Source organism: Columba livia, chromosome 1, assembly GCF_036013475.1.
Source record: "Columba livia isolate bColLiv1 breed racing homer chromosome 1, bColLiv1.pat.W.v2, whole genome shotgun sequence".
Lineage (NCBI taxonomy): Eukaryota > Metazoa > Chordata > Aves > Columbiformes > Columbidae > Columba > Columba livia.
The window spans coordinates 26054549-26070917 of NC_088602.1; the positions used below are offsets into that span (position 1 = coordinate 26054549).

General features: G+C 37.8%; 1 long non-coding RNA gene across 1 annotated transcript in view; it reads right to left on the minus strand.

Moving 5' to 3' along the window:
• Positions 1-1383: 1383 nt before the first annotated feature.
• The window catches only part of LOC110365903 (uncharacterized), a 44703-nt gene continuing 29717 nt past the window's right edge, over positions 1384-16369 (minus strand). Inside the window, exons 2-3 of the long non-coding RNA XR_002425818.2 lie at positions 8673-8911; positions 1384-8535 (exon numbers count right to left, since the gene is read on the minus strand). This is a non-coding gene — a long non-coding RNA (uncharacterized LOC110365903). The remainder of the gene's footprint in view (positions 8536-8672; positions 8912-16369) is intronic.

The following is a 16369-nucleotide window of genomic DNA, read 5'->3' on the forward strand; positions in this document are numbered from 1 at the left end:
GTTAATCTAAGAACCCGTAATGCACAGAGAAAAATACTGATTATGGGGTTCAGTGCAGTTATAGTGTTTTAGGGCAGTCTGTGGTCATCTCCAAGGAGACCTACCAAAGAAAAATGTTGGGAACATGTGACTTGTGGTCCTTTATGACAGATACAAAAAGCCTGTAATGTTTCTTTTATAAAAAAAAAAAAAAAATGCAAAAGATGGTGTTTGTAGAGGGTTTAATTATATATGGACAAATATTTAGCTGTAGTATGGAAAGGAGCTTAGCGAGATGTTTGGGATCTCCTCGAAAGTAGAACAGTTTCCAAGCAGAAATATTTGTCTTTATTTCCTACAGAACAATTAGTGAGTTCCAGGAAAGGGAGATGAATTTTGGCACCTCTGATAGGGGACAAACATTACACACAGTAGGAAAAAGTGAATAGATTAGGTATAAAAAGAATATGCTAATAGAGCTATATGCTCATGATTTGTGTAAGTGCACTGCTGAATCATCTGGAGAATAATACTGCAATTATAGAACAACTTGCACTGAAAACCCTGTTGTTGCTGTGTGAGTTTCCATCCAAAGTGCCTAATTTCAGTTATTAACAACTTTCAGGAGCTATCATCTATCAGGTTTTTCAGGTAGTTTTACCGTTTCACAGTAATTTATTTTTTTTTTAAGTTTAAAGCTAAATAATCCAATTACTTTTGATAACTGGAAAAGTAGAGGCATACTATCTCCATGGAAAATAATTATAATCATTCATAATTTCATAAAAGCTCTAACATCAACACTGTTATCAGACCAAGAATGATATCCCACATTTACATCTGGAGAAACACAGCTCCCTTTCCTGTAGAGTACTGGGGGAAGTCAAAGTGGACTATGCCAATGGTCTACATTTTGTGTACCTTTACACAAGGTGTGCAAAGGGTCTTCCATCCGCCCCCCCTAAAATGAAAAAGAAGTTTTCACTATTGAACAAATTACCAAGCATTTTTTAAATTCTCATCCTTTACAGGAATTGGTGCTTTGACTCTGGAGCATTTAACACTTAGGCTTCTTCATCTACAATAAATCTTTGTAAATAGCCCCCGGGATGTGCTTTCCATTTTACCTAGCATTAAGAATCTGAAAGTTAGGCATCTTGGACATCAAGACTCTCTAAATAGCTGACAGATAGGGAGAAGCATTTACAGAATGCAATTTATCCCACCTATCTTGAACATCTGTCTCAGGATTAGGCATTCATCTTTACCAGGCACAGAAGGAGCTCAGATGGCTAGTTTAGCTAAAAAATAAATTGCAATGATTTGAGATAAACACTAGGCTTCATTTTAGAAACAAACTTCCAAAGTTATGGCTACTGTGGTAGAGCAGCCACCAACACATGGATTAATATGAGAACTTTGAGGATACTTCATGGTGATTTATTTTGGCTAAGGTTCTGGTCTGTGTGCTAGAGTGAGAGACAGGGCAGCTGTCTGCAGCCAGGAGCTCTCCAGGGATTTCACTACAAGGGATGTCAGGTCCTTGTAACTAATTACAACAAATTAGTGAGGCAGTTTGCAGTCCTAGAAAGGGTTTCTGTTTTTTTTTTTTTTTTTTTTTTTCCTGTTCTGAAACTTCTACTGATTTGAAAGAGATTCCTTGAATGGGAATCTGACTACCATGCATCTCCTAAGATCAGTATTGATTTTTAGCTTTTAGACTAGAAACATGAGGCTGGGAGGGAACTCCTCAGTTGTTGAGGACAACAGTTTGTTATTGCAGGCAATTACTTCACATGATATGTCTTTGAAGAGTTTACTGTCTCTGTCTTAAAAATCACTCTTCTTGCTTGTTCCTACTAAACGGTGAAGAACCTCACTACTCACATTTTTACAAGCTTTTCTTTGCTTTTCAGACTGAATATTTAACCGGTAGACTCCTACAATTTCTGCCTACAGCTTTAATAAATTGTCAAAAAGCACCCAAAATCATTCTTTAGGGACACTGGTGGTAATCACTCCCTGTATTCATGCATCCTCTTCGACACAACCAGTCTTCTCCTCCTTATCTTCCTTAGACATTCATACCTCTCTCCTTATTGCATTTCCTGAGTGAGGCTTCTACTCGAGGTTTGGAGTTTATTGGGGTTTTTTGTTTGGTTTGGTTTTGTTTGGTTGGTTTGGTTTTGGTTTTTTGTTGGTGGTGGTGGTGGGTTTTTTTTGTTTGTTTGCTTTTATCCACATGCCTATAATTTCCCCTCCCTTCATTTCTTCAGCCAGTACCATGGTACTTATTTAACTGAAGCATCTGAGGAAGATGGCAGGAAGAAACCACTACATCTTATTTAACCTTAATACAGTGCTTACTGTGTAAAATTTCCCACCTCTTTTCCCTCGTAGAAACATAGTAAAAAATATAACAGGTCAGAGAGAAGGTCCACCTGCTTCAACATCATCCTTCCAAGAATAATCTAAGCATTTGCCATGGTAAAAATAATAATAAGTTGAGATGCTACTGTCATCCTTTCAAGACCCAGTACTGTGCTCTTCTTTTAATTTAAACAACTTAAAAAAAAAAATCTGTTTATTGTGTCAAACCTAGTCTGACCTGTGACAAGACTCAATTGTCTCCTGCCTGAGCTTTAAGATATTTGCTGTCTCATTCTATCCCTTTTTCTACTTCTGCTTGTTCCTTGTGCCTTTTCAGAGATGGTGCTTAAGCCTGTTAGAAATAGAACCCTCACCTGCAGGTTTCTTCTTTACTTGAGATACAAATTCTGCAGACATTTTGCAACTTTGATTTAAGGAAATTCCAAACTAATAGCATATTAGAAAACCTGTACTCTACTATTTAAATATTTAAATTAAGTTCCTTTGAGACTCAGAATCTTAGAAAAAAGCTAGTTTTACTCATGTAAATTTGCATAGAGCAAGGCCAACATTTTATTACTCAGTCCGAGATTGTATTCTAAAATCAGTCTTCATATAACATTCTCATAGGCTTTAAAAACTCAGCCTTAAACACCATGTCTTACTCATGTAGTATTTATGTGAATAAATCTTCGAGTCAACATTTCTAGATATACCTTGATGATATCATTCACTTTCATTCTCTCTGTTCTCTAGTTTATATGTGGGAAGTTTAAACCTTCTACCATTAAACATTCTAACAGTATTTCTTTCTAGCTATATTTCAGAGATCTCCATTCCGGTTCCCATCCAGTCCTTGGATATTACATAACACCTCTAAGCCTTAGAATGTTTTTTAGAATTCTTCATCAAAGCAATTTTTTACTTAAGCAGATTGTTTTGTCTATACAGTTATTTTCTACTTTTTAAACATCTATGACATCATTAATTCCTAGAGTTAACACAGTAACTTAATATTTTTCTTTTTTTTTCTTTTTTTCTTTTTTTTTCCTTTTTTTTTTTTTCCTGTGAAGAATATATACCTTTTAACAATCCAAATCCAACCATGATTGGCATTTTACTCTCTATAATATCTCTGTCTCATCTTTGTAATTTTTTCTTATAGTCATCCTTCCTGAAGTAATCGCAACACTCTGGAATCTAGTCTTTCATTTTAAAAATGAAAAGCTTCTATGCTTCACAGATATGGAGAAAAGTTTTAATACATGTTCAAATTTATCTAGACAGTTTAGCAATCAGTCAACAAAAAAACATGAATGAAAATCTTTAAAGCATCATTACTTTTAAATTGATCTGATGATAATTAGAGCTTCATTTACAGGTTTTGAAATGTTGAAATACCCAATTCTGATCTCAGTAGCGCAATGGGATGAAATGTTCACTGGAATCAAACACTGCAAAAAATGCCTTGTTAGCAAATGCACGCTTTAATTGCACAAGCTCATGTACAGACATTTCTGCCCTGATTTGATCTGGAAACATGATTTGGCCCAGGTAGGAAGGCAGACTACTTGAGCTCTCCCCATTTCCCTCCTGAATTGAGGCAACTGTCAAAAAGTATCTAACGAACAAGAATGACCCTGAGGACAGAGCAGGTTCTGCCATTCAAAGCAAGCCAGAATGGTGACCTCAAACTGGAAACAAAACTTTTAAAATATTCCCAGATCTGGGCAGCCAACTGAAACTGAAAACTCAGACATTTCAGGTACAGGATGCTTATTCCCTCTTCTTGTTTTTCCTTCTCATGTTACGAAAAAGCCTATTCCCAAATAATAGAAATGTTAAAGTTTGCTTATGTCTATTCCTCTGTTTTATAAGGAACCTAAACAACAAAATTACTGAGCAATCACAATATATATATATATATATTTTTTAATTCCCAACTTTACACAAAGCCTGGACATGTGTGGTCACTATTTGCAGTATGTAAAAACCCCTCAACACTCTCACCTGTTGAAGGTTTGGCTAGGTCCTTATTTCTTCCAGATCCATTTGCCCATTGGCAATTGTTTGTATTCTGTACAAACATCTGGTCCCTAAGACAGCTTCAGGTATTAAATAAACTATGTCTCAGCAGGTTAACTACTTATAACTGCAGCCACTTGAAAACAGTAGCAGTAGGAGAGCAAAGTGAGATTATCATACGCATTTGAGAAGAGAACAAGAAGTCAAGGAAAACAAGGGTCTCAGAGAAAGAAATACTAGAAAAAATGTCCAATTATAAAACAAGAACATCTTACGCTGTGTTTCTTCCTCTAAACAAGAATAACAATGCTTTAGAAACAGGAATTTTATATTTAAAAACCAAGTACTTTTCAAGTACACCAAATTGACGCTTGAGCAAGACAAGTGTGCATTTTCCTCTGTATGCATGTAGTTCAGGTTAATACTAGTGAAAGTGAAGAAAAAGATATAGCAAAATATATCCTAATAATCACAATACGATAAATTTCACCAAGGCCATTCATTTGATCAGCCAGTAAGGAGCAGCATAATTCTTGATATTTTATTTGCTTATCTCATGTCTAGCTGGTAAATTCAAAATTTGAGTCACTACCACCCAGGTAGCCAATCCATACAACAACTGAATTAGACCAAAGAGTAAGAAGGAAAGATGGTGAACAGAAATGCTCTTCAGAGATGCTGACTCCTTTCCAGACAACTAACAAGGGAAATGTAGCGACTTTTTCAGAGCAGCTACTGAAGTCTCAAAACATATAAAGTTAGGTGAGATGTAGCCAAGCAAAAGAAAATAGTGACAACACAGCATGGTCAAAATACATTCCTCATGGGAACAAAGTGTATTCTATACAGCATTTAATTTAGTTAATTATTTATCAATAGGAATATCGATAGGAATATTTATCTAATAGCAAATATCCAAAGGTTCTTTCTTTTAGGGAAGTTTCTCTACTTTTTATAAAAAGTGTCATGTTTTTTCATGAAACTTTATGTCAGTTCTTTTTATGCTTACAGCAAAGTGATTCCATTTCTTTTAAAAATATTTTGCACTTCATCTGTCTAGTAGTGGAGAAAACATTTACTTTTTTTTTTTTAATTGCCAGTTCTAATTGCACATTAATCTATTAATTTGTGATTTTGTCATTTAAATATTTCTGCAGCCATCTTTCTTCCTCCTGAATGTTTGGGAGGAGTCTTAATTTGGAAATGTAAAACAGACCTGAGCTCATACATATGCTTTTGGTAGGATTCCTCACAAAGACATTCTGTCTTACTAGGAATGCAAATATTTAAAGACTGGAGGAGTGGTATAAAAGAATTGTTTTTTCCTATACAAAATAATCCAAGACTAAACATAAGCAGCAGGCTTAGAAAGAGGCAGAGAAAGTTGTGATCAAACATTCTTTGACTTAGAACAGTTACATTTCTTTCAAGTACAGTACATGGAAAAAGTACATGGATGCCAAGGCAGGACGTACAAATGTTGCTGCCCCTGTTCAGTCCAGCATTTGCCCAACATTCAGGGTTCTGCAGCTTATTTCTGTTAGGAGGGGGAACAGGTGGAGCCACATACCTTTGATGCTGTCCTATTTATTTACAAATAGTGGAAACTACGTTCCTTTTCTCTCAAAACAGCAGGAATGAAAAAGCCAGAGGCAGTTCCCTTACTTGCAGTTCCAACCCCCTTCTCAACTCACCGCTGTTTAATAAATAGCGTCCTTTCATAGTAGAAAACTGAAAACAGGTGAGAGTACTTCTCTGTTTGTATCTTGGCCCCCTTGTTGTTTTCTTTGTGGTGAACTGTTGTGCTTTTAGTAATTCTCTTCAATTTATCACATCAGTCTGTTGTCACCTCCTTTGTGGCTATCTGATATTTGAGGAAATCCTGCAACTACAAGACCTAAGTTAACATTAAGATGCTTACACTATTGTAAATGTAAAAAATTATTTCCCCAAAAATTAGGGGAAGTAATGAAACCTCCAGAGTTTGCTGGTGGCTAAATTGCAATGTTTCTATTTGCTGTTATTTCTTTGGGTCCATCTCAAAGAGGAGAATTGTTGGTTGGGAACCAATTAATCTCCTCAGCCTCAATGTCACGCAGCAATCATATTTTCCTAATTTCAGTGAATAACATAATCACTTATTTTCCATCTGGGGGGCATTTTTTCACACTGAAAAGTAACATTTTTTCTATGATAGCCAATGTATACAGTGGTACTGAATATCAGCCCCCTGAGAACATCACCGCACTCCCAGGGATTTGTCTGGGCCAACTTAGCTAATGCTGCAGGTACCTGGCCTTGAAGAGAGCTGTTGCTGAAAGCTCTACTAAAAAGCCTCAGCAGAGGCTCCCCTGAACAGGTCTGCTAAGACGCCTCAGCAAGGAATCAGCCTCCTTTTCCAGGATCTGTTTTTAAGCTGAATCTTGCACCCCAAGGCACTGTCAGGGCCACACTGCAGTGGCCACAGCCATGCCTGTACCTTGCCATGTACCTGCTGAACCTGACCCCAAAGCCAACCTCTGGCATTCATGTCAGACCTACCTCATGCTAGGGACTTGCCCAGCTTTGTGTGGACAGCTGGCTGAGCCAGTGACCATGTCCTGCTGCCCTGCTGCCCCTGGTAATGCCCCTCTGCTCCTGGCCCCCAAGGAGCAGCCAGACCATGCTGAAGGCTCAGTAAGAGGCAACAAAACTGCTGCCAAGGGAAACAAGAAGTTTATGATGCAGGTATCTACCTGCATCATACAGGAAAGCACAAGTTAAAACAGCAGCCAGAACAAATGATCTCTCTGATGGCAAGGTCTGCTAAGTAAACAAAAGACAGGAGTGTCTGCACTGAAAATGGTGGGTGCTACAGTCTTTCTTTTCAAGTGTGCGCAGTGATGCTACATGCCTTCCTCCCAACCAAGCTAAAAGACACTGTGCAAACCTTGCCAATCATGAAACACTTGATCAGGTGATATAAATAAGTATTTGACACTGAATTATAGCATAATGTCAAAAAAACTGTAAATACAATCTATGTTGCATCTCTGTATGGCATATTCAGTTTTAATGCTATTTTGTTTTAAGATGCCTGGCTTAGTTCATTTAACAACCCACAGATTTTAATGAAAAAAGTTTTCAACTGTCTTCAATAAGAATGATAATAATTAAAATTATTTCAACTACATTATTGTTAGATGCCCCAGGTTAAATGAATTCAGATCAGCTTCTAACACAGTTACACACATCATAAATCCTTTGTCTTTTTTTCTATGAAAAACAAAACAAAAAAAAAAGTAGCTGTTCCTTGTTCCAATAATGCTTCTTGAAAGCTTTAGCTTACGGGGAAACATGATCTCAGCCTCTTTATTTTTTTCTGTGTATTTATAGAGAAGACTATACTTTTTCTGATCAAAGACCGGTTTATAAACAGAAGTGCATAACAGAAAGAATAATCCTGCAGGTACTTGGTAAATTCTTACTTAGCCTGTAAACTAAATGTCCTTTGTAATTCATACATTCCAGGTGAAATGCAGATCCATTCTTTGCAAGCAATATCTTATTCTGTGAGTTATTTAGATGAAATCAGTAAGAATAGTCACACAGTAAAGTGATACCTATTGTGAAAAACTAACAGGGAATCTGATCTTCATTGCATAATAATAAAAGGTTGAGGCTGGAAAATAGTTATCTCTCAGGAATGCTTTCAAGACAAAAAGGAAGATGATGCAAAAAAACAGGGTGTACTAATCTGCTGGTGAGCTGAAATTCAAAGTTAGCTATATAAAGCAGGTTCAGGATATAATATAGGAAAACTGAATGGCCATGGAGACTGAAGAGGAACCACTGAACAGTAGGTTAATAGTAGAAATTGCAGTGCCATGTAGACAGAGTCAGTTCTGAGAATTTATTTGTAAACTGGGACCTTATATTTGGAAACTACAGATGAATTTCAGGGAGGAGTATGACACACAGGAAATATGTCCGCCAATATGATGAGACTGTGAAAAATGCAACTTTAAATCTAGAATCTATCCCTTCCCACAGAGAGAGAGAGAAGAATAAATACTGTAGTCCTCTGGAGGTCCCATCAGGCAGATCATAAACTTCTGGTTACCTGTGCTCATGGAGATGAATTCAGATGAGCTAAACCCAGGGCAGATTAACTGGACTGTTCTAGAAAATAAAAAATACATTTTATTAGCTGAGACTGGAAGCATGGTTTGCTTAGACAAGCAGGAAGAAGGTTGAGTGGGGGTGTCATTGCTGTCTATATATATCTCAAGCAGACGAAGAACAAGAGAGAAACAAACCTGTTTATGCTGCAGAATTCCTTTGACGCTGGTATGAATGGACCATGAATACATTTGCTCAGATTAGATTATTTCCAAACAGCATGGTAAAGCACTGAACAGGTTGTTAGGAGGCTTGAGGGAGAACACCTTCCACTTTTTTCAACCTGGAAGTTCTAGTGAGAGGTTAATTGATTTATAACAGGAGATGAACCTGCTGGAGCTGGTGACTCAGAAATTCCCTTCCAGTCTTGTGGTACCTGTAGTGACAAGGAGAAAGTAACAAAGATTAGAGAAAAACCTGAGGAAGAGGTTATTGGACACCAAGCTAAACATGTCTTCTTAAACTATATTTTATACTATATTGCCGTGAAATACCAGAGCATTTACTGTTTATGGAATTATTTACTATATTGCACAGGAAATATCTATACATTTATATTGTAAAAACAAGCAAACAAATAAACCAAACCCAAACAAACAAAAGATCCAAACTAAAACCAACAAGAACAACAAAAACCAACCAACAAATAACAGCCCATTATTGTAGCATTATAAATTGCTATTACAGGAACATTTCCACGATATCACCCTTTCATAGAGCTATGCCTGATCTGAATCATATTCTGTATTTACCATTTTAAATGGATAGACAATGGATTAGGGCATAAAGGTAATGGAGTTGTCCAGATTTTCCAAAAGTTAGACATGGCACTGTGGAGGGAAGTGAATGTTCTAATACTCAAAGTGTTTCTCAAATTGGTGGAGCTTGCTGAAAACTAGACTTTTTTCCCAATGGCAGAAATCGGTTGAGCTTGGCTCTGTCATTTAACATATGATCAGACTGTTAATTAAATTTCTGGCTAACCATCCAGTTCCTTCTTTGGCCCAGTGGAACTCAGGATGGTTCTCAACAGTGTGGGTGGTAAATATTTGCCTATGTGCTGCTCTTTCAGGCATCTTCTCTGCTGGATTCCCAGTACCAGAAATTGCACTGAGCTGTAGAAAATCAGAGTTTTATAATGCTCGTGCTATGTTCAGTTTTTCAATGTCTGATGTGACACTTTTTTTGTCCTCATGCCTCTGTATGTGGCATTTAGAATGAGGGAATTCTAAAACTGCAGTGCTCTCAGAAAGACAGAGCTCAAGTAAGGCTTGTGGAACAGTAAGAGGCCAGGTCCTGTGGCAGCTGCAGTTATGGATTTTCAAATCCATGTTTGGGGCTTTCTGAGGATGGTTATTTAAGGAGGGTGGCTCCCTATCCAGTTTGTCTGCAAGGGGCAGGAGAACTGTCCTGAAAAAAGCTGGATGCTTAGTGCTTTGTTCTGCATCCTGACCTGCTAAAGGTCTGTTCACCCTTTCGCTCCAAGCTGCTGGTTTAAACTCACTTGGTAATCCAGTAACCATCTCACATGTCTCAAGCAGTGTGCCAATGATTCTCCATATATGCCTGAGCTACAGCTGTCTTGCACATAGCTACACCATCTCATGCATACTAAAAGGCCAGCATCTGTAATACTTTGTTCCTGTTGAATGTGGGGCCAGGTGTATCCGCAGCATGGATAAAGAATAGCAGACTACAGTGTCCCATGGGGGAGTGCTTTCCAATCCTATATCTGTGCTACCTTCTGTTGGGTTGTTCCCAAAGGATATTCCATTAAGGAAGGTTAAGTCTGATCTTCCTCACTCATTTCAGGCTCATATAGCACCTTCTGACCATTCCAGCTGTCTTCACACTACATGTTATATGGGAGTCTTTGGGAATACCAGCCATCCTGCAGCACCTTGTGGTACCTTTGGCAAGGCCATACCAGACCACAGGTCATACCCTAGTTTGTCTTTAGTTCATGTGCTTTTTTAATCCCACATGTCTTTCTCTAAAAGAGAACTGCTTCCCACAGTGCCTCAGTATCCACACTGATCCTGCTCCACAAAATACTGACATGAGCTATGATTCACAACTTTGGGAAACAGTGACAGAAACAGAAAATCTGCCATAACATCACAGTGCCACTGCATCACATTATACCAAGGTGAGACCCTGTCATTCTTCAGAAATTGCATGATCAAAAGCACACAGCTTACTCTGGCTATGATGGTGCAGTTTCTGTTGGTTCAAAACACCCTGGGAATACTCAGTCTCAGCCTCTTTCCCTGTTGGGGGTCTGTCAGGTGCCTCTTGCAGACACTCCAAGCCATCAGTGGAGCCTACATCAGCTTGAAGTTGGTGTTATGTGCTGCTGTACTCTAGATTGTGCTTTCTCCCAACAAACTTCCTATTTATTTCTATTCTCCCTCTTTCCTAATTAATTTGACCAGTTTGGGCTTTGTTTTGCTTTGTTGTTTTTTTGTTTTGTTTTGGGTTGGGTTTTTCTGTTTGTTTGGTCTTTTCGGTTTGGTTTTGGTTTGGTTTTGTTTGTGTTTGTTTGTTTGTTTGTTTTTGTTTCATTTGTTTTTTGTATCTGGGAGACTGGAAGTTTCATGAGTATGAGAGTTACCAGTTAATTTCCAGTCCTGGTCCGCTGATTGCACAGATGTTGGTTTCTTCCTGAAACTACTTTCCTCTTCCTTGGCATGGTTCTGGTGAGTGATGGCTACCAAAAAGCAGCAATTGACAAAAATGCATCAGGTTTGTCTCCTATCATTCTGAGTACCTCCCCCGAACCTTCTCTTGTGCACGTCCAAAACTCTACACACCCCTGTACTCCTTTTGTCATGCCATGCTCCAGGGTGTGCAACACAACCTCAGCTTCATGATATAAATCAGCAACTATGTATGATGATAGCCTGAAATGCAGCCCTAAAATTATTACAGGCGCTTGAAACTAAAAAGTCACAATAAAAATATTATTCTGTTGTATGACCACAGAGCATGACAAGAGGACCAAGAAGGCCAAATTTTTGCAGGGTAAAAGCTATCAGTTTAACATAGAGGGCACTATTGTCATACTGCCATGTGACAGTACAGCCATCCTACACCAGGAGCTAAACATTGTACCCTGGAGCAGAGACTTTCAGTCTAGACTTTCAGTTCTGTAGTCTTAGCCCATGTTCTCATCATTTGCATTTAGACACCATCATAGCCTTTAATAACTAACCAGCCAGCCTTTGTCTAGCCTCTTCCACAGAACTCTTCTCTCTTTACTAACCCTTGTCTCCAGGCTTCAGAGGAACTTCTCCTACATTTTTCTCCATGTCCCATCATTTCCCTCTTGCCACAAGAATACCAGAACAGCCTGACTGAAGCATGAAAAGTTTCTCAGCCCCACCTCATCAATCAAACATTTGTAATTTTTAAAATATATTTATTTGTGCTGCCTTGGACTCTGACAAGAACCCACTGCAAATGTGGGCAACTTCTCCTTCTGCCTGCATATCCCAAGGCTTACCTTTAACCATATATATATTCTAACCATTTTCCAACCATTTTCCAGTCCTTCTTGGCTCCTTCTGCCAAGTGGCTGGGTCCCAGTGCCATACTCTGTATTCTCACTCTATTTCCTTCCCAGTGTATGGGTTGGGAGTGCTGTATTTCTGTGAAAAGCTACCAGCCTTCCTTACCCTATGGGACTGGCCCCTTTTTCCAAGGATGCTGGCTAAGATATGGTACATAGAGCACAGTCTACCTAATCCTAGATGACATTGCATGGACAGAACAAATGCATATGAACAGTGAATATTATTTTTTCTATTCATTGCAAATAAACAGGCTGATGAGAAGGACCAACCCTAAAAAACAGCCCACATCTAAGAGCACTATGCCATTTGAAGCATAAATTAATGTACAAAACACATATATATGTAAAGAATACCTGCCTTCTGGAAGCAGCACACCTAATAAAAAAATCTCCTGTAATACATAAGGAGAGGCTTATGTTTCTATCGAGAACATTGTGCATTACTTAGAATCACTAGCTCTGAAACACCTTTTTCCTAGACCCGTTGTTTACTCGAGCCTGCTTCACTTAGGCCAAGTGCTGTCACAGAGCAGTGACATTTCAAATATCTTTATTTTCTAGAGTCACCAGGAATCCCTCAGTACCGCTTCAGACTAAATACATAGATTAAATACCAGTTGCAGCAAGGAACAGGAACACACTATTCTCTGACAAACAGTTTCTTCTAGAGTCAGAGAACCAGTTCCATGGCAGCGCTGGTGTAATGCCTCCCAGGTGACCTGGACTGTGATGAGGACAGAGGAAACATGGGAGCCTTACTCCAGGTGATATACAAGAGCTCTTCAACTACCTGCTGGGTTTGCATCCCAGTGTGGCAAGGTGTAGCATCATACCCTGTATGAATATCATTCTGCTGCCTGCTGTTGGTCCTTGCTGGTTTAGTAACAGGTCTCTAGCAAGTAGTTTTCTGGATGCCTGTGGCAAGAGGAGGCATTCACATATATGCCTCTAGCCTGAGTAACTCTCTTAGGGTACCCTTAGTTTGAAAGCCTGGAGGTCTTCCTCTTCTTTCCCCTCCTCTTCACTAAAAATGGTGCTTTACCCAGTCAAGACTGGGCTAAGCATTGCCTAGGCCTCTAGAGCACCTTTACTGCTGAAAACCTTCTGTAACACCTCTTATCTGTGTCAGGATTGCCCACCCCAGACACTGTTTGCCACAGTGTTGGACTTCTAGGCACTTCTGCCTTGAGTGTCAGGAACATCTGGGCTTGGGTTCACAGACTATCTGTGGAAAATTCAAAAACTATATTAAAGGTTCAATTCTCAAATGACTTTTTTTTTTTTTTTTCTTTCAATTATACACTACAAACTGTAGAAACAGAAAATATTTGGATTTTTTAGAGTATTTATTTCAGTATACCGTATCCTAGTATTTCCCAGTGCTGTGTTACTGAACAAATACAGTGGATACCTTTCTTAAGTCTGTTACAAAGATAAAGAGGCCACAGTGTGAATTACAATCAGGCCCATGAATTTTCTTGCCCATTTTCCTTTGGAAAGTTCTTATACTATTTTATCTTTCCTTTTAGTTGATTTTGCTCTAGAATGTTTTTGAAACACTATTTATTTTAGTTTATTTCCCTGGGTAAAGTGGTTAAACTAATTGTCTAAGGGACGACACTTGACTAGCACCAGACATAGTTGTTGGAAGACTGCCATTTAGGATTTTATAAAGAGAATGAGGAGCATAATGAGTATTCCTGCAGTGCTAAGGTAAAGTGGCTTTATGTCTGAAAGTTAAGAGAAGCTTCAAGAGACAAAGAGGCATCATTCTCCTCCTTGATACACCACTTGCTGTTCACATGTGATGATCTAAATTTAATATGAAAAGTCTGTAATTCTTAAAGAAGGAAAGCAGCCAAAGGGAAATGGCATCTTTCAATCTACAGCAGACAAATCCACTAAAGGTATAGCAGAACACTTTAACAAATAAAAGGTCTTATGAGTTAATTAGGCTTTTTTCCTGTTCCGTTTAATAAGAAACAAAGTTACCATGGAGACTGACTGGATAATGCATTCTATTTCGGTTCAAAAACACCTTTCAGAAAGAACATATTTAGTGAGGAATTTTCAAAGGCAGTCAGTGCTCTGAAAAACAAAACAAAACAAAAGAACAACAAAAATCCCCCTACATGAAACTTTCACTTATTCTTTCTTTCATTTGTATGTGCTTTAGTGTTTCTGTCCCTGTTGTCTGGATGTCATCTAGAAAGAGTTCTCTGTTCTATACATAGAATAAATATTTGGAAAGAATAATTTTGTCAAGGCAGCAGCCCTACCTATCTTGAGATTGCAACCTAATAGCATGAATTATCTGTGTATTTGATAGTCCTGGGACCCCTGAACTCTTTGAACATCCACTGAGTTGCTTTTTAATTTCACAGCCCCTAAATTCCCTGTGTCTAGATTGTTTTCTGTCTCATATTACAGCCCCTAACCTGGCAGTGAGGCCTTCAGAGGACAGGGAGAAGACTTTGGAGCCCTCCATGTTTCTTTCTTGGCAGGGCCTTGAACCAGGACTAGGAGAAAAGATGTGAAGGGGAGTAGTTTCCCTCTTGTTTTCTGTCTGGTATGGATACCTAATTCAGCAGAAGGCCTCCCTCTGATGGGGTTTCTACTGAGAAAAATTTTTCAATAACCCTTTCATCTTGAGAGGTGGTGCAAAGTGTGTTCTTGGGCACCAATCCCCTCTTCTCCAGCCCATGTTCTGAACAGGTGGCTAAGACCTCACAATGACTTTCTGAAAAAACACCTACAAGTTTCCACAAACTGAAAAGGTTCCCATTATCATTTATAACTGCCTTAATTTTTAGGAAAAGTGATTTTCTCTCATGGAATATTTGGCAACTGGAACTATAATTCTGAGTCTCTGAGTTTCAATATTCTAGCTTTATATTTCTCTGTAATATTTCATTCGGGTTATTGAATGATACATTTTTTACCTGAAGGAACAGTCCTAAAACATTTTCTGATTTGTAATTAAGTTTACCTTGACAACACATTTTTTATGTGAGCTTTCATATGAACACAGAGCCGATTTGCTTCTCCAGTCACAGAAAAGCTAATGAAAATAGATAATAATAATCAAAAATTCAATTATATTCACAAGTATTTGAAATGTTCCTGAATACTTTTTTTCATTATTCAATATTTCAGAATACTAGTGTTTAGGAAAAATAAGTTAATCTTACTCAAAACCAGGCCTATACATGCATTATAAAACACATATAATAAGAATATTTTGAAGGACAGATGTTGTCTGTTCACTAAATTAAATACATATTGAAATGTAAATTGCTTATGTATCCTAATAGACTGAAAACACTCCATAATACTAAAGGTATTTTTCTGTTTTTTTCTTTCATTTTCAATTCCTAGTTTTCTTTTATACCTAAAACAATTTAAGGAAATAACCACACATGCTTTAGTTTAAATATGTCTTTTAAATAATACACCACTCTCAGCATTTCAACACACACCCAGGACTTTGGTTGCACATGGGCTATTTTGAAATGTCTCACAAAGAGTCCTTATCTAGCAGGTAAGCAGATGAAAACATCTGGATGAGCTCAACTATGGTCTCCAAATAGAGCAGGTAGGAGCTATGTGGAACCGGTATAATCTATCATAGGAAAGGCTTACTTGGGGCACTTGATAGAAGTGAGAACATTTAGAGAGGAAGTAATTTTTCTTAAATTTATTCCCTGAAGGACAAGAAGAAATATTAAATATTTAATGACTGCGTAAAAAATAAAATTGCCAACTTTAACTCAATTTCCAAGACTGATTGATGCTGTATTATTTCTACGGCTACATAGATGACTAAGAACTTGACATATGACCGTAGTTTCTTATAGATGTACAGAACAGCAAGCAAAATATTGGAAATATTACTATCCTTGATGGATTTGGTAATTGACCAGAAGAATATTACAGTGTATTTCTCTTGCACACAAGCCAGCCAGATAGATATTTTCAACATGACACACTCAGGTTACCATTAATAGTGGTAATGGAAAATTCAAAGAAAGTGTTCATAATATACAGTTTTTTATAATACATGTACTTTTCATGATTTTTCAGAGTGAAGTCATAACATAGTGTTGCTTTGAATATTTCATTGATTTGTTTTTGACGTTTACAGAGAATGGATGTAAACTTCATTTTGCAATAAAGTCATAAATTTCTAATATGTAAGGTCTTAAATCAGTTTAAAATATGAATCTATAATACAACTTAAAATAAAATTAAGGAAGGAAA